The 18,344-nt window shown below is 51.8% G+C and overlaps 2 protein-coding genes across 7 annotated transcripts in view; one reads left to right on the top strand and one right to left on the bottom strand.

Annotated features, from left to right (window-relative positions):
• LOC128693913 (vascular endothelial growth factor receptor kdr-like) overlaps nucleotides 1–18,344 on the top strand; it is a 247,983-nt gene that overhangs the window by 10,481 nt on the left and 219,158 nt on the right. The window lies entirely within an intron of this gene.
• LOC128693830 (protein GPR107) overlaps nucleotides 1–18,344 on the bottom strand; it is a 157,775-nt gene that overhangs the window by 105,602 nt on the left and 33,829 nt on the right. The gene's annotated exons all lie outside the window — the stretch shown is intronic.

Here is an 18,344-nt window from a genome sequence, read left to right as displayed (position 1 = left end):
TGGTATAAAATACCGACACAATGGAAATATAAACACAAATGCAATATAATGTGATCCTTTATTGACAACGTTTCACCCACACAGTGGGCTTTTTCAAGTCACACGGATCTACCTGGGGTTGGAAGGCACGGGAGTATTTATAGTTCAGAATGTTGAGGTCAGGTGGAGAATGCTGCATCTGATGAACTACCGGGTGGGGTTATAGAGTCTTGGGTAGCTAGGCGGGGATATTGGACAAGTTGTGAGTAGACCTTCTGCAGTGTTCTATGTTCTTATGTGGGATAGCGATGAAGAAGTTTCTTGGCGAGTGGTTCAGCTATGTTATAGAAGCCATTGTTCTGGTTGAAATTGTTGGTTATAGAGATAAACGATGATTCCAGGATTCTTCTGTATTGAGTGTTGTCTTCTGTGGCTATAAGTCTTGAGTTTCTGTAGTTAATTAAATGGTTGTGTGAATTGCGATGTTGTACACAGGCATTCCTTGTATCGTCAGTCCTGCTTGCATATTGGTGTTCTGAAATACGTGTTTGGAGGTCTCTTGATGTTTCGCTCACATATAATTTGTTGCCCCACTCCACAAAGGGGGCAGTAAAGCATATATTGGACGGTAATTTGAAGGAGTGGACTTATCCCCTGATTTGAATATAGGAACCACATTAGCCATCTTCCACAACTCTGGCACAACACTGGTAAGGATGGACGCATTGAATACACTCGTTAATGGCTGACTAAGCTCCATCTTGCATTCCTTAAGTACCCTTGAAAACAACTCATCGGGTCCCGGGGACTTATTTTGTTTCAGTTTGTCTATCTGTTTAATAACCATGTCCCTCGTGACAGTAATATTAGTTAACTTAAATTCATCAGGAACTAAATAATTGTTAATTACTGGAATCTCATTTACATCTTCCTGTGTAAAAACTGACAAAAAATAGTCATTAAATAAGGAACACATTTCCAGTTCATTATCCGTCAGCTGTCCATTCCCAGATTTCAGAGGTCCTACTTTTTCCTTCACCTTCGTCCTATACACTTGAAAGAACCCCTTTGGATTAGTCTTTGATTCATTAGCAACTCTAATTTCATAGTCACGTTTAGCCTTTCTAATCGCCTTTTTTACTTCTCTTTTAAGCTGAACATATTGGTCAGTAAGGTTAACCTCTCCTCTTCTGATGCGCCTATAAATTCCCCTTTTCTCCCCTAATAGATGCTTTAGCCTCCTGTTAACCCATTTGGGATCGTTATTATTAGACCTAATTTCTCTCTGGGGAATGTATATACTCTGGGCACTGTGTACATTATTAAGAAAACAATCATAAAAGCAGATCCCTTCATATTCATAAGTATGATTATCGTCAATAAAATCATTAGCTAGATAACCCCAATCAAGATTAGACAGATGTTCCCTAAGTCCATTATAATCGGCAGAACGAAAATCAGGGATTTTTACTGTATTATCATTATTCTTGCATTCCCAATTAATGCTAAAGGTGATGGATTTGTGATCACTTGCGCCAAGCTCTTCAGTGATCTCCAGATTATTCACGAGTGTTTCCTTATTTGACAAGACTAGGTCTAGCAAATTATTACCCCTGGTAGGTTCAGTTACACTCTGTTTCAGAAAACAGTCCTGAACTGTTTCCATGAAGTCACTGGACTCTAGATTACCCGTCAAAGAATTCCAGTCAATTTGGCTAAAGTTAAAGTCCCCTACTATGACTACGTTACTGTGTCCAGAAGCCCTAACAATTTCGTCCCAAAGAAGTCTCCCTCTATCGTGATCCAAGCCTGGAGGTCGGTATATTACACCTAGAATTAGTTTTTCTTGACCCTCCACGAACTCTACCCAAACAGACTCTGTTACTGCTCCATCTATTTTTATACCTGTTTTTATGCAACAATTAATATTTTCTCGAACATACAATGCAACTCCTCCCCCCTTCCCATTACATCTATCCACATTGAATAACTTAAATCCCTGAATATTACACTCAGCAGTCATATCCCGACTCTTTAAATCATACCACGTTTCAGTTAATGCAATGATATCAAAGTTCCCAGCACATGCTACCAAACGTAGTTCATTAATTTTATTTCTTGCACTTCGACTGTTAGCATAAAATACCATCATATGTTTTTTCTTCTGCACATTTTTCCTATTCATCTTTGTTTTTACACAATTTCTGAAATTATCATTACCCAGAGTTACTCCATGACAGTTACTATTAAGATTCTTAATATCAGAGCATAAGTCAATATATCCATACTCATTATTAATCATTTCTAAACCCATACCTCTAACTAATCCTAGTTTAAAGTCTTAACAACCCCCTCAACTGAGTTAGCAAGAAAACCCACACCTGCCCTGGATAAGTGAACCCCATCCCTGGCATACATGTCATTTCGGCCATAGAAGTTGTCCCAGTTGTCAATGAATGGTACTGCATTATCCTTACAGTGTTTATCCAGCCAACAATTAATACCAATTGCTCTGGACAACCATTCATTACCAACACCTCTTCTTGGCAAAATGCCACATATAACAGGGCGCCCCCCCTTGTTCCTAATCATGTCTATAGCTGTCCTGAACTTTCTAACTAAATCCTCACTTCTACGCTTGCCTACATCATTGCCTCCAGCACTGAGGCAAATAATAGGATTGATCCCATTACCGTTCATGATGTTGTCAAGCCGGCTAACAATGTCCTCCATCCCAGCCCCAGGAAAGCATACCCTTTGTCTCCTACTCCTGTCCTTCAAGCAGAATGCCCTATCCATGTATCTAACCTGGCTATCCCCAACAACAACAATATTCTTACCTTCCTTGTTGTCGTTCGTCGTGACGATCCCAGTAGTAGACTCACATTCGTCGGGTAGCACCGAGAATGCGTTGGAGGTTTCCACGGGAGTTTCCACAGCAGTCTCTTTCTTCTTCATCGTTTCTGGCTTTCCATTCGTCTTCTTGATCGTCAACTTCGTCGTCCCCTGCTGTCCAGCCACTGACCACGATCCCTTCTTGACCTGAGGACTCGAAACAGGAGGACTACTACGAATCCTCTTGTTTTCCTCGGTCAATCGCCGTATCTCCATCTTCGCTGCCCTCAATTCTTCCTTAAGTTGCTGGTAAAGTTGCTCGATGGAGGGCATCTTGGTTCAGTCCACGGGAGCAAACAAGACACTTCTTCACAGAGTTAAGTACAGGTCACCACTGAGTTAAGTACAGGTCACCACTGAGTTAAGTACAGGTCACCACTGAGTTAAGTACAGGTCACCACTGAGTTAAGTACAGGTCACCACTGAGTTAAGTACAGGTCACCACTGAGTTAAGTACAGGTCACCACTGAGTTAAGTACAGGTCACCACTGAGTTAAGTACAGGTCACCACTGAGTAGAGATGTGAAGACGATGTAATCAGTCCATCACCCTTGAAGTCGTAGAATTTGAGGTTGTCAGTTCCTCGGCCTGGAGAAGTTCAGTTCCATAGTCAGGAACTATCTGAAGATCAAGCGACAGTGCGGAGACTTTAATAAATACTTTGTAGATGGATGGTTCAGAGAACCGACATGTTGATAAATTAGACACATGTGCAACTCTTGGGTATCTTTATCGAGGAAACGTTTCGCCACACAGTGGCTTCATCAGTCCATACGTAGAAGAAACTTGAAGAACAGGAGGAGAATGAGGTAATCAGTCCCTCAACCTTTAGTCGATGTGTTCAGTCCATCAATCTTGAGTAGAATACTCAAAGTTCTACTCAAGATTGATGGACTGAACACATCGACTAAAGGTTGAGGGACTGATTACCTCATTCTCCTCCTGTTCTTCAAGTTTCTTCTACGTATGGACTGATGAAGCCACTGTGTGGCGAAACGTTTCCTCGATAAAGATACCCAAGAGTTGCACATGTGTCTAATTTATCAGACTTAAATACTGTCGGAAGGAGAGGTGCAGAGTAGTAGTAGTAGTAGTGAGAGTGTAGCCACTGAGAGGTCAGGTCCCTCTTAGATCCAACAGTTCTCACTTGAAAGGGTTGTCTAAGGCGTTTTCTGTACCAAGACACTGCAACACATGGCCTCTTGGTACAGAAAACGCCTTAGACAACCCTTTCAAGTGAGAATTGTTGGATCTGAGAGGGACCTGACCTCTCAGTGGCTACACTCTCACTACTACTACTACTACTACTCTGCACCTCTCCTTCCGACAGTATTTAAGTCTCCGCACTGTCGCTTGATCTTCAGATAGTTCCTGACTATGGAACTGAACTTCTCCAGGCCGAGGGACTGACAACCTCAAATTCTACGACTTCAAGGGTGATGGACTGATTACATCGTCTTCACATCTCTACTGTTCCTGCCTACTTTCTGTATTCGACTGAAGAAGCCTACTGTGTAGGCGAAACGTTTCGGAATAAAGTTGCCTAACTGTTGCCTATGTGTCTTACCTACCAGACATAGCCCCACTCCACAAAGGGGGCAGTAAAGCAACAGCAAAGAACTACAGACCAATAGCACTAACATCCCATATCATAAAAATCTTTGAAAGGGTCCTAAGAAGCAAGATCACCACCCATCTAGAAACCCATCAGTTACACAACCCAGGGCAACATGGGTTTAGAACAGGTCGCTCCTGTCTGTCTCAACTATTGGATCACTACGACAAGGTCCTAAATGCACTAGAAGATAAAAAGAATGCAGATGTAATATATACAGACTTTGCAAAAGCCTTCGACAAGTGTGACCATGGCGTAATAGCGCACAAAATGCGTGCTAAAGGAATAACAGGAAAAGTCGGTCGATGGATCTATAATTTCCTCACTAACAGAACACAGAGAATAGTCGTCAACAGAGTAAAGTCCGAGGCAGCTACGGTGAAAAGCTCTGTTCCACAAGGCACAGTACTCGCTCCCATCTTGTTCCTCATCCTCATATCCGACATAGACAAGGATGTCAGCCAGAGCACCGTGTCTTCCTTTGCAGATGACACCCGAATCTGCATGACAGTGTCTTCCATTGCAGACACTGCAAGGCTCCAGGCGGACATCAACCGAATCTTTCAGTGGGCTGCAGAAAACAATATGAAGTTCAACGATGAGAAATTTCAATTACTCAGATATGGTAAACACGAGGAAATTAAATCTTCATCAGAGTACAAAACAAATTCTGGCCACAAAATAGAGCGAAACACCAACGTCAAAGACCTGGGAGTGATCATGTCGGAGGATCTCACCTTCAAGGACCATAACATTGTATCAATCGCATCTGCTAGAAAAATGACAGGATGGATAATGAGAACCTTCAAAACTAGGGAGGCCAAGCCCATGATGACACTCTTCAGGTCACTTGTTCTATCTAGGCTGGAATATTGCTGCACACTAACAGCACCTTTCAAGGCAGGTGAAATTGCTGACCTAGAAAATGTACAGAGAACCTTCACGGCGCGCATAACGGAGATAAAACACCTCAATTACTGGGAGCGCTTGAGGTTCCTAAAACTGTATTCCCTGGAACGCAGGCGGGATAGATACATGATTATATACACCTGGAAAATCCTAGAGGGACTAGTACCGAACTTGCACACGAAAATCACTCACTACGAAAGCAAGACTTGGCAGACGATGCAACATCCCCCCAATGAAAAGCAGGGGTGTCACTAGCACGTTAAGAGACCATACAATAAGTGTCAGGGGCCCGAGACTGTTCAACTGCCTCCCAGCATACATAAGGGGGATTACCAACAGACCCCTGACAGTCTTCAAGCTGGCACTGGACAAGCACCTAAAGTCGGTTCCTGACCAGCCGGGCTGTGGCTCGTACGTTGGTTTGCGTGCAGCCAGCAGCAACAGCCTGGTTGATCAGGCTCTGATCCACCAGGAGGCCTGGTCACAGACCGGGCCGCGGGGGCGTTGACCCCCGGAACTCTCTCCAGGTAAACTCCAGGTAAACTCCAGGCCTATAATTGTTTACATATGTTGGGTCGTCACCTTTGTGTATTGGTGTAATCCTTGCTATTTTGAATGATGCCGGGAAAGTGGGTGAAAGGATTTGAGCCGCTCGTTTCTACAGTGGTTTTGGTATTTGGGTTACATTTCCTGATTTGTTTTTTAGTGTTGATAATTCATGGTAACCTCAGTAGGCTCTGTTGGTGTAAGATAGAGGGATGTTGGAAAGTTTCCATCTAGAAAATCATTAGCTCGGGCATTGGTAATTAGAATTTTACGGGCGAAATTTTATCCTATAGTTGAGAAGTCATTCAGCTTGCTAGCTGTATCAGTAGGCCGGCGTTTCGGTTCGTTTGATTTAGTTAGTACATGATTACTAGTTATGTTCGGTTTGTGCTGCCCAGGATCTGAGAGTGTCTTCCAGGTCATTGTTATATCTCCTCTCGTTTCGGTAAATCTGTTAGAATAGTATAGTTGCTTGGACTTTCTGATTAATTTGGTGAGGATAGACGCATAATGTTTGATAAATTCTTTAGTTAACCCTTCAAAGGGTTAAGCCCCTTTTGTATTGTTTCTCATACTGATGCTTCTTACTGATGGATCTTAGGATGCTGTTAGTAAGCCATGGGTAACTTAGTCTTTTATTGGTGATCTGTTTAGTTTTCATGTGACAATGTTTGTTATATAGTTTATGAATTTTGTTTAGAAATATCTCTACCCATTCATCGATACCAACGACAATGGAAAATTCTGTAGGCTAGTCAACTGAGCTTAGTTCTGCAGTGAAGTTACTTATTGAGGCCTCATCATGGAGTCGAAAGGTGAACTTATTATATTCCGATGGTCGCTTACAAATATTTGTAAGGAGGAAAGTTGGGTAGTAGTCAGTAGTGTTGTCTGTGATTATCCCCGCTTTCAGGGAGGCTAGTATGTATGTCCATATGCGGTCAGTTATGGCTGCACTCGTCTCAGTTAGTCTTGTTGGTTTTGTAATTGTTGGTATGAGTAGTGTATTGTTCATATTGTTAATGAAGTTTGTTACAGGTTGGTCATCTGTTAGGCCAAGGTTGATGTTGAAGTCTCCTGCTAGTAGTAGGTGGTGCTTATTTATTTGTGTATCTGTAATCAGTGCTTTTAGATTACTATAGGTTTTTTTTTTTATATTTTTTACAGAGAAGTTTGCGAATATATATTCACCATATTCATCACTGAAAGATATGATGTTGCTACATGATAGTTCAGTAGAATAATAGATGACAATAGCTTCCACAATTTGTTCTGGCCTACAGTTGTGGGTTGCTGTGTATCCTGGTAGTGTGTAGATGTCTGTTGTGTCTTGCTTAAGCCAGGTTTCAGTAAGAACAATACAGGAGAAGTTAGTCTTTAATGAATCTAGGAGTGACAGGAGGTCATCATAGTGTTTACTTGGAAATCTAATATTGTAATTCAAAATTGTAATATTTCTGGCATTGCTGAGGCCAGTACTGGTTTCTGTTGCTGTGTAGTAAAGTCAGTTGCTTTCAGTTAAAAGTTGACTGGGATTAACATTATGGGATTATCTCTCATTCCTCCAGGCACTCTACGGCTCCTAAGGGTATAACGCTCCTTCATAATAATATAAATACTAATAATAATGATAAAAACAATAATAATACAATACAATAATAATAATAACAACAGTATTACAATAATAATAATAATAATAATAATAATAATAATAATAATAATAATAATAATAATAATAATAATAATAATGCGTTCCAAGAATTACACCTTTTATAGATTCCTTCTAGCACTGGCCTACATATATTTGACTGGAGACTGATGAACTGGTAGAGATGTATGTCTTCAAGGAGGGGTAGATTACAACTACGATTTGGCCAATAGTAACTTTGAGAACAATAATGAGGTGAAAAAAGAACTTCACTGACACGAGATAGAGAGATTGGCGCCAATCAGTTCATCTATCATCATGATGAAGCAGAAGCTATGACTCTTCCAAGGTTAGGTTAGATATGACTGGTCAGTTAATAGGACAAGTGTTTCTTTTAAAAATTAATATTATGGTACATGGCTCTTCCAACATCACTACTCTTGGATGTCACTACTGCCTGGCTTCGACTGGGTGACAAGTACCTCTTCGAGTTTCCACCACCAACTGTTGTAGGTCTAACTGAATGTAAACTTTGCCAATGAAATTCTTGTCACACCCTGTGTCATTATATGCACGAATACAAAAAAAAAAAATCCTGATTTTACAAAACGCTCATTCACAAATGTTAGCAAGTGTCAAAGTATTTTATCTGCGGCGGCATGTTACAGTGCCGCAATTTTGAGGGAAAAACTTATCCTCGCCTACTGTTAGTAAACCAATGCTAAACGTAAGCTACACTGTTGTAAATTTATGTGGCTGAATTCGTGACTGCGTAAATAACTCTTTGGTATTGCTTCTAAATCAAGCCTTGTAAATAGTTTATTAAACTGAAACTTGCTTGAGTAACAAAATGGAGCCTAGTCCCTGAACCTTAATTTATATTTTGTGCTTCTGTAATATTCTGACTACCGTCCACACGACTGTAATGGAGTGACTACCGTCCACACGACTGTAATGGAGTGACCACCGTCCACACGACTGTAATGGAGTGACTACCGTCCACACGACTGTAATGGAGTGACTACCGTCCACACGACTGTAATGGAGTGACTACCGTCCACACGACTGTAATGGAGTGACTACCGTCCACACGACTGTAATGGAGTGACTACCGTCCACACGACTGTAATGGACTGACTACCGTCCACACGACTGTAATGGACTGACTACCGTCCACACGACTGTAATGGACTGACTACCGTCCACACGACTGTAATGGAGTGACCACCGTCCACACGACTGTAATGGACTGACCACCGTCCACACGACTGTAATGGACTGACTACCGTCCACACGACTGTAATGGAGTGACTACCGTCCACACGACTGTAATGGACTGACCACCGTCCACACGACTGTAATGGACTGACTACCGTCCACACGACTGTAATGGACTGACTACCGTCCACACGACTGTAATGGAGTGACCACCGTCCACACGACTGTAATGGACTGACCACCGTCCACACGACTGTAATGGACTGACTACCGTCCACACGACTGTAATGGAGTGACTACCGTCCACACGACTGTAATGGAGTGACTACCGTCCACACGACTGTAATGGAGTGACTACCGTCCACACGAATGTAATGGACTGACTACCGTCCACACGACTGTAATGGAGTGACTACCGTCCACACGACTGTAATGGACTGACCACCGTCCACACGACTGTAATGGAGTGACTACCGTCCACACGACTGTAATGGAGTGACTACCGTCCACACGACTGTAATGGAGTGACTACCGTCCACACGACTGTAATGGAGTGACTACCGTCCACACGACTGTAATGGACTGACTACCGTCCACACGACTGTAATGGAGTGACCACCGTCCACACGACTGTAATGGACTGACCACCGTCCACACGACTGTAATGGACTGACTACCGTCCACACGACTGTAATGGAGTGACGACCGTCCACACGACTGTAATGGACTGACCACCGTCCACACGACTGTAATGGACTGACTACCGTCCACACGACTGTAATAGACTGACTACCGTCCACACGACTGTAATGGAGTGAACACCGTCCACACGACTGTAATGGACTGACCACCGTCCACACGACTGTAATGGACTGACCACCGTCCACACGACTGTAATGGACTGACTACCGTCCACACGACTGTAATGGACTGACTACCGTCCACACGACTGTAATGGAGTGACTACCGTCCACACGACTGTAATGGAGTGACTACCGTCCACACGAATGTAATGGAGTGACTACCGTCCACACGACTGTAATGGAGTGACTACCGTCCACACGACTGTAATGGACTGACCACCGTCCACACGACTGTAATGGAGTGACTACCGTCCACACGACTGTAATGGAGTGACTACCGTCCACACGACTGTAATGGAGTGACTACCGTCCACACGACTGTAATGGAGTGACTACCGTCCACACGACTGTAATGGAGTGACTACCGTCCACACGAATGTAATGCACTGACCACCGTCCACACGACTGTAATGGAGTGACTACCGTCCACACGACTGGAATGGAGTGACTACCGTCCACACGACTGTAATGGAGTGACTACCGTCCGCACGAATGTAATGGAGTGACTACCGTCCACACGACTGTAATGGAGTGACTACCGTCCACACGACTGTAATGGAGTGACTACCGTCCACACGACTGTAATGGAGTGACTACCGTCCACACGAATGTAATGGAGTGACTACCGTCCACACGACTGTAATGGAGTGACTACCGTCCACACGACTGTAATGGAGTGACTACCGTCCACACGACTGTAATGGAGTGACCACCGTCCACACGACTGTAATGGACTGACCACCGTCCACACGACTGTAATGGAGTGACTACCGTCCACACGACTGTAATGGAGTGACTACCGTCCACACGACTGTAATGGACTGACCACCGTCCACACGACTGTAATGGACTGACTACCGTCCACACGACTGTAATGGAGTGACTACCGTCCACACGACTGTAATGGACTGACCACCGTCCACACGACTGTAATGGACTGACTACCGTCCACACGACTGTAATGGACTGACTACCGTCCACACGACTGTAATGGAGTGACCACCGTCCACACGACTGTAATGGACTGACCACCGTCCACACGACTGTAATGGACTGACCACCGTCCACACGACTGTAATGGACTGACTACCGTCCACACGACTGTAATGGAGTGACTACCGTCCACACGACTGTAATGGAGTGACTACCGTCCACACGACTGTAATGGAGTGACTACCGTCCACACGACTGTAATGGACTGACTACCGTCCACACGACTGTAATGGAGTGACTACCGTCCACACGACTGTAATGGACTGACTACCGTCCACACGACTGTAATGGAGTGACTACCGTCCACACGACTGTAATGGAGTGACTACCGTCCACACGACTGTAATGGAGTGACTACCGTCCACACGACTGTAATGGAGTGACTACCGTCCACACGACTGGAATGGAGTGACTACCGTCCACACGACTGTAATGGAGTGACTACCGTCCACACGACTGTAATGGAGTGACTACCGTCCACACGACTGGAATGGAGTGACTACCGTCCACACGACTGTAATGGAGTGACTACCGTCCACACGACTGTAATGGAGTGACTACCGTCCACACGACTGTAATGGAGTGACTACCGTCCACACGACTGTAATGGAGTGACTACCGTCCACACGACTGTAATGGAGTGACTACCGTCCGCACGAATGTAATGGAGTGACTACCGTCCACACGACTGTAATGGAGTGACTACCGTCCACACGACTGTAATGGAGTGACTACCGTCCACACGACTGTAATGGAGTGACTACCGTCCACACGAATGTAATGGAGTGACTACCGTCCACACGACTGTAATGGAGTGACTACCGTCCACACGACTGTAATGGAGTGACTACCGTCCACACGACTGTAATGGAGTGACTACCGTCCACACGAATGTAATGGAGTGACTACCGTCCACACGACTGTAATGGAGTGACTACCGTCCACACGATTGTAATGGAGTGACTACCGTCCACACGAATGTAAAGGACTGACCACCGTCCACACGACTGTAGTGGAGTGACTACCGTCCACACGACTGGAATGGAGTGACTACCGTCCAAACGACGGGTATGGGGTGACCACCGTCCACATGACTGTAATGGAGTGACTACCGTCCAAACGACGGGTATGGGGTGACTACCGTCCACACGACTGGAATGGAGTGACTACCGTCCACACGACTGTAATGGAGTGACTACCGTCCAAACGACTGGAATGGAGTGACTACCGTCCAAACGACGGGTATGGGGTGACCACCGTCCACATGACGGGTGCGGGGTGACCACCACCCACATGACAGGTGCGGGGTGACCACCGTTCACATGACGGGTGCGGGGTGACCACCGTCCACATGACGGGTGCGGGGTGACCACCGTCCACATGACGGGTGCGGGGTGACCACCGTCCACATGACGGGTATGGGGTGACCACCGTCCACATGACGGGTGTGGGGTGACCACCGTTCACATGACGGGTGCGAGGTGACCACCGTCCAAATGACGGGTGCGGGGTGACCACCGTCCACATGACGGGTGCGGGGTGACCACCGTCCACATGACGGGTATGGGGTGACCATCCACATGACGGGTACGGGGTGACCACCGTCCACATGACGGGCGCGGGGTGACCACCGTCCACATGACGGGTATGGGGTGACCACCGTCCATATGACGGGTGTGGGGTGACCACCGTCCACATGACGGGTGCAGGGTGACCACCGTCCACATGACGGGTGCGGGGTGACCACCGTCCACATGACGGGTGGGGGGTGACCACCGTCCACATGACGGGTGCGGGGCGACCACCGTCCACATGACTGGTGCGGGGTGACTACCGTCCACATGACGGGTGCGGGGTGACCACCATCCACATGACGGGTGCGGGGTGACCACCGTCCACATGACGGGTGCGGGGTGACCACCGTCCACATGACGGGTGCGGGGTGACCACCGTCCACATGACGGGTGCGGGGTGACCACCGTCCACATGACGGGCGTGGAGTGACCACCGTCCACATGACGAGTGTGGAGTGACCACCGTCCACATGACGGGTGCGGGGTGACCACCGTCCACATGACGGGTGCGGGGTGACCACCGTCCACATGACGGGCGTGGAGTGACCACCGTCCACATGACGGGTGCGGGGTGACCACCGTCCACATGACGGGCGTGGAGTGACCACCGTCCACATGACGGGCGTGGAGTGACCACCGTCCACATGACGGGTGCGGGGTGACCACCGTCCACATGACGGGCGTGGGGTGAGCACCGTCCACATGACGGGCGTGGAGTGACCACCGTCCACATGACGGGTGCGGGGTGACCACCGTCCACATGACGGGCGTGGAGTGACCACCGTCCACATGACGGGTGTGGAGTGACCACCGTCCACATGACGGGCGTGGGGTGACCACCATCCACATGACGGGCGTGGGGTGACCATCGTCCACATGACGGGCGTGGGGTGACCACCGTCCACATGACGGGCGTGGAGTGACCACCGTCCACATGACGGGAGTGGAGTGACCACCGTCCACATGACGGGAGCGGGGTGACCACCGTCCACATGACGGGCGTGGGGTGACCACCGTCCACATGACGGGCGTGGAGTGACCACCGTCCACATGACGGGTGTGGAGTGACCACCGTCCACATGACGGGCGTGGGGTGACCACCGTCTACATGACGGGCGTGGGGTGACCACCGTCCACATGACGGGCGTGGGGTGACCACCGTCCACATGACGGGCGTGGAGTGACCATCGTCCACATGACGGGCGTGGGGTGACCACCGTCCACATGACGGGCGTGGAGTGACCACCGTCCACATGACGGGCGTGGGGTGACCACCGTCAACATGACGGGCGTTGGGTGACCACCGTCCACATGACGGGCGTGGTGTGACCACCGTCCACATGACGGGTGTGGGGTGACCACCGTCCACATGACGGGCGTGGAGTGACCACCGTCCACATGACGGGTGTGGGGTGACCACCGTCCACATGACGGGTGTGGGGTGACCACCGTCCACATGACGAGCGTGGAGTGACCACCGTCCACATGACGGGCGTGGAGTGACCACCGTCCACATGACGGGTGTGGGGTGACCACCGTCCACATGACGGGTGCGGGGTGACCACCGTCCACATGACGGGTGCGGGGTGACCACCGTCCACATGACGGGTGCGGGGCGACCACCGTCCACATGACTGGTGCGGGGTGACTACCGTCCACATGACGGGTGCGGGGTGACCACCATCCACATGACGGGTGCGGGGTGACCACCGTCCACATGACGGGTGCGGGGTGACCACCGTCCACATGACGGGTGCGGGGTGACCACCGTCCACATGACGGGTGCGGGATGACCACCGTCCACATGACGGGCGTGGAGTGACCACCGTCCACATGACGGGTGTGGAGTGACCACCGTCCACATGACGGGTGCGGGGTGACCACCGTCCACATGACGGGTGCGGGGTGACCACCGTCCACATGACGGGCGTGGAGAGACCACCGTCCACATGACGGGTGCGGGGTGACCACCGTCCACCTGACGGGCGTGGAGTGACCACCGTCCACATGACGGGCGTGGAGTGACCACCGTCCACATGACGGGTGCGGGGTGACCACCGTCCACATGACGGGCGTGGGGTGAGCACCGTCCACATGACGGGCGTGGAGTGACCACCGTCCACATGACGGGTGCGGGGTGACCACCGTCCACATGACGGGCGTGGAGTGACCACCGTCCACATGACGGGTGTGGAGTGACCACCGTCCACATGACGGGCGTGGGGTGACCACCATCCACATGACGGGCGTGGGGTGACCATCGTCCACATGACGGGCGTGGGGTGACCACCGTCCACATGACGGGCGTGGAGTGACCACCGTCCACATGACGGGTGTGGAGTGACCACCGTCCACATGACGGGTGCGGGGTGACCACCGTCCACATGACGGGCGTGGGGTGACCACCGTCCACATGACGGGCGTGGAGTGACCACCGTCCACATGACGGGTGTGGAGTGACCACCGTCCACATGACGGGCGTGGGGTGACCACCGTCTACATGACGGGCGTGGGGTGACCACCGTCCACATGACGGGCGTGGGGTGACCACCGTCCACATGACGGGCGTGGAGTGACCATCGTCCACATGACGGGCGTGGGGTGACCACCGTCCACATGACGGGCGTGGAGTGACCACCGTCCACATGACGGGCGTGGGGTGACCACCGTCAACATGACGGGCGTTGGGTGACCACCGTCCACATGACGGGCGTGGTGTGACCACCGTCCACATGACGGGTGTGGGGTGACCACCGTCCACATGACGAGCGTGGAGTGACCACCGTCCACATGACGGGTGTGGGGTGACCACCGTCCACATGACGGGTGTGGGGTGACCACCGTCCACATGACGAGCGTGGAGTGACCACCGTCCACATGACGGGCGTGGAGTGACCACCGTCCACATGACGGGTGTGGGGTGACCACCGTCCACATGACGGGTGTGGGGTGACCACCGTCCACATGACGAGCGTGGAGTGACCACCGTCCACATGACGGGTGTGGGGTGACCACCGTCCACATGACGAGCGTGGAGTGACCACCGTCCACATGACGGGTGTGGGGTGACCACCGTCCACATGACGAGCCTGGAGTGACCACCGTCCACATGACGGGCGTGGAGTGACCACCGTCCACATGACGGGTGTGGGGTGACCACCGTCCACATGACGAGCGTGGAGTGACCACCGTCCACATGACGGGTGTGGGGTGACCACCGTCCACATGACGGGCGTGGAGTGACCACCGTCCACATGACGGGTGTGGGGTGACCACCGTCCACATGACGGGCGTGGAGTGACCACCGTCCACATGACGGGCGTGGGGTGACCACCGTCCACATGACGGGCGTGGAGTGACCACCGTCCACATGACGGGCGTGGAGTGACCACCGTCCACATGACGGGCGTGGAGTGACCACCGTCCACATGACGGGTGTGGGGTGACCACCGTCCACATGACGGGTGTGGGGTGACCACCGTCCACATGACGAGCGTGGAGTGACCACCGTCCACATGACGGGTGTGGGGTGACCACCGTCCACATGACGAGCGTGGAGTGACCACCGTCCACATGACGGGTGTGGGGTGACCACCGTCCACATGACGAGCGTGGAGTGACCACCGTCCACATGACGGGCGTGGAGTGACCACCGTCCACATGACGGGTGTGGGGTGACCACCGTCCACATGACGAGCGTGGAGTGACCACCGTCCACATGACGGGTGTGGGGTGACCACCGTCCACATGACGCGCGTGGAGTGACCACCGTCCACATGACGGGCGTGGAGTGACCACCGTCCACATGACGGGTGTGGGGTGACCACCGTCCACATGACGAGCGTGGAGTGACCACCGTCCACATGACGGGTGTGGGGTGACCACCGTCCACATGACGGGCGTGGAGTGACCACCGTCCACATGACGGGTGTGGGGTGACCACCGAACACATGACGGGCGTGGAGTGACCACCGTCCACATGACGGGCGTGGGGTGACCACCGTCCACATGACGGGCGTGGAGTGACCACCGTCCACATGACGGGCGTGGAGTGACCACCGTCCACATGACGGGTGCAGGGTGACCACCGTCCACATGACGGGTGCAGGGTGACCACCGTCCACATGACGGGTGCAGGGTGACCACCGTCCACATGACGGGTGCAGGGTGACCACCGTCCACATGACGGGTGCAGGGTGACCACCGTCCACATGACGGGTGCAGGGTGACCACCGTCCACATGACGGGTGCAGGGTGACCACCGTCCACATGACGGGTGCAGGGTGACCACCGTCCACATGACGGGCGTGGAGTGACCACCGTCCACATGACGGGTGCGGGGTGACCACCGTCCACATGACGGGTGCAGGGTGACCACCGTCCACATGACGGGTGCAGGGTGACCACCGTCCACATGACGGGTGCAGGGTGACCACCGTCCACATGACGGGTGCAGGGTGACCACCGTCCACATGACGGGTGCAGGGTGACCACCGTCCACATGACGGGTGCAGGGTGACCACCGTCCACATGACGGGTGCAGGGTGACCACCGTCCACATGACGGGTGCAGGGTGACCACCGTCCACATGACGGGTGCAGGGTGACCACCGTCCACATGACGGGCGTGGAGTGACCACCGTCCACATGACGGGTGCAGGGTGACCACCGTCCACATGACGGGTGCAGGGTGACCACCGTCCACATGACGGGTGCAGGGTGACCACCGTCCACATGACGGGTGCAGGGTGACCACCGTCCACATGACGGGTGCAGGGTGACCACCGTCCACATGACGGGTGCAGGGTGACCACCGTCCACATGACGGGTGCAGGGTGACCACCGTCCACATGACGGGTGCAGGGTGACCACCGTCCACATGACGGGTGCAGGGTGACCACCGTCCACATGACGGGTGCAGGGTGACCACCGTCCACATGACGGGTGCAGGGTGACCACCGTCCACATGACGGGTGTGGGGTGACCACCGTCCACATGACGGGTGCAGGGTGACCACCGTCCACATGACGGGCGTGGGTGACCACCGTCCACATGACGGGTGCAGGGTGACCACCGTCCACATGACGGGTGCAGGGTGACCACCGTCCACATGACGGGTGCAGGGTGACCACCGTCCACATGACGGGTGCAGGGTGACCACCGTCCACATGACGGGTGCAGGGTGACCACCGTCCACATGACGGGTGCAGGGTGACCACCGTCCACATGACGGGTGCAGGGTGACCACCGTCCACATGACGGGTGCAGGGTGACCACCGTCCACATGACGGGTGCAGGGTGACCACCGTCCACATGACGGGTACGGGGTGACCACCGTCCACATGACGGGTGCGGGGTGACCACCGTCCACATGACGGGTGCGGGGTGACCACCGTCCACATGACGGGTGCGGGGTGACCACCGTCCACATGACGGGTGCAGGGTGACCACCGTCCACATGACGAGCGTGGAGTGACCACCGTCCACATGACGGGTGCAGGGTGACCACCGTCCACATGACGGGCGTGGAGTGACCACCGTCCACATGACGGGTGCAGGGTGACCACCGTCCACATGACGGGTGCAGGGTGACCACCGTCCACATGACGGGTGCAGGGTGACCACCGTCCACATGACGGGTGCAGGGTGACCACCGTCCACATGACGGGTGCAGGGTGACCACCGTCCACATGACGGGTGCAGGGTGACCACCGTCCACATGACGGGTGCAGGGTGACCACCGTCCACATGACGGGTGCAGGGTGACCACCGTCCACATGACGGGTGCAGGGTGACCACCGTCCACATGACGGGTGCAGGGTGACCACCGTCCACATGACGGGTGCAGGGTGACCACCGTCCACATGACGGGTGCAGGGTGACCACCGTCCACATGACGGGTGCAGGGTGACCACCGTCCACATGACGGGTGCAGGGTGACCACCGTCCACATGACGGGTGCAGGGTGACCACCGTCCACATGACGGGTGCAGGGTGACCACCGTCCACATGACGGGTGCAGGGTGACCACCGTCCACATGACGGGTGCAGGGTGACCACCGTCCACATGACGGGTGCGGGGTGACCACCGTCCACATGACGGGT

Source organism: Cherax quadricarinatus, chromosome 33 (assembly GCF_038502225.1).
Source record: "Cherax quadricarinatus isolate ZL_2023a chromosome 33, ASM3850222v1, whole genome shotgun sequence".
Taxonomy (NCBI): domain Eukaryota; kingdom Metazoa; phylum Arthropoda; class Malacostraca; order Decapoda; family Parastacidae; genus Cherax; species Cherax quadricarinatus.
This window is presented reverse-complemented; position numbering and strand designations above follow the sequence as displayed.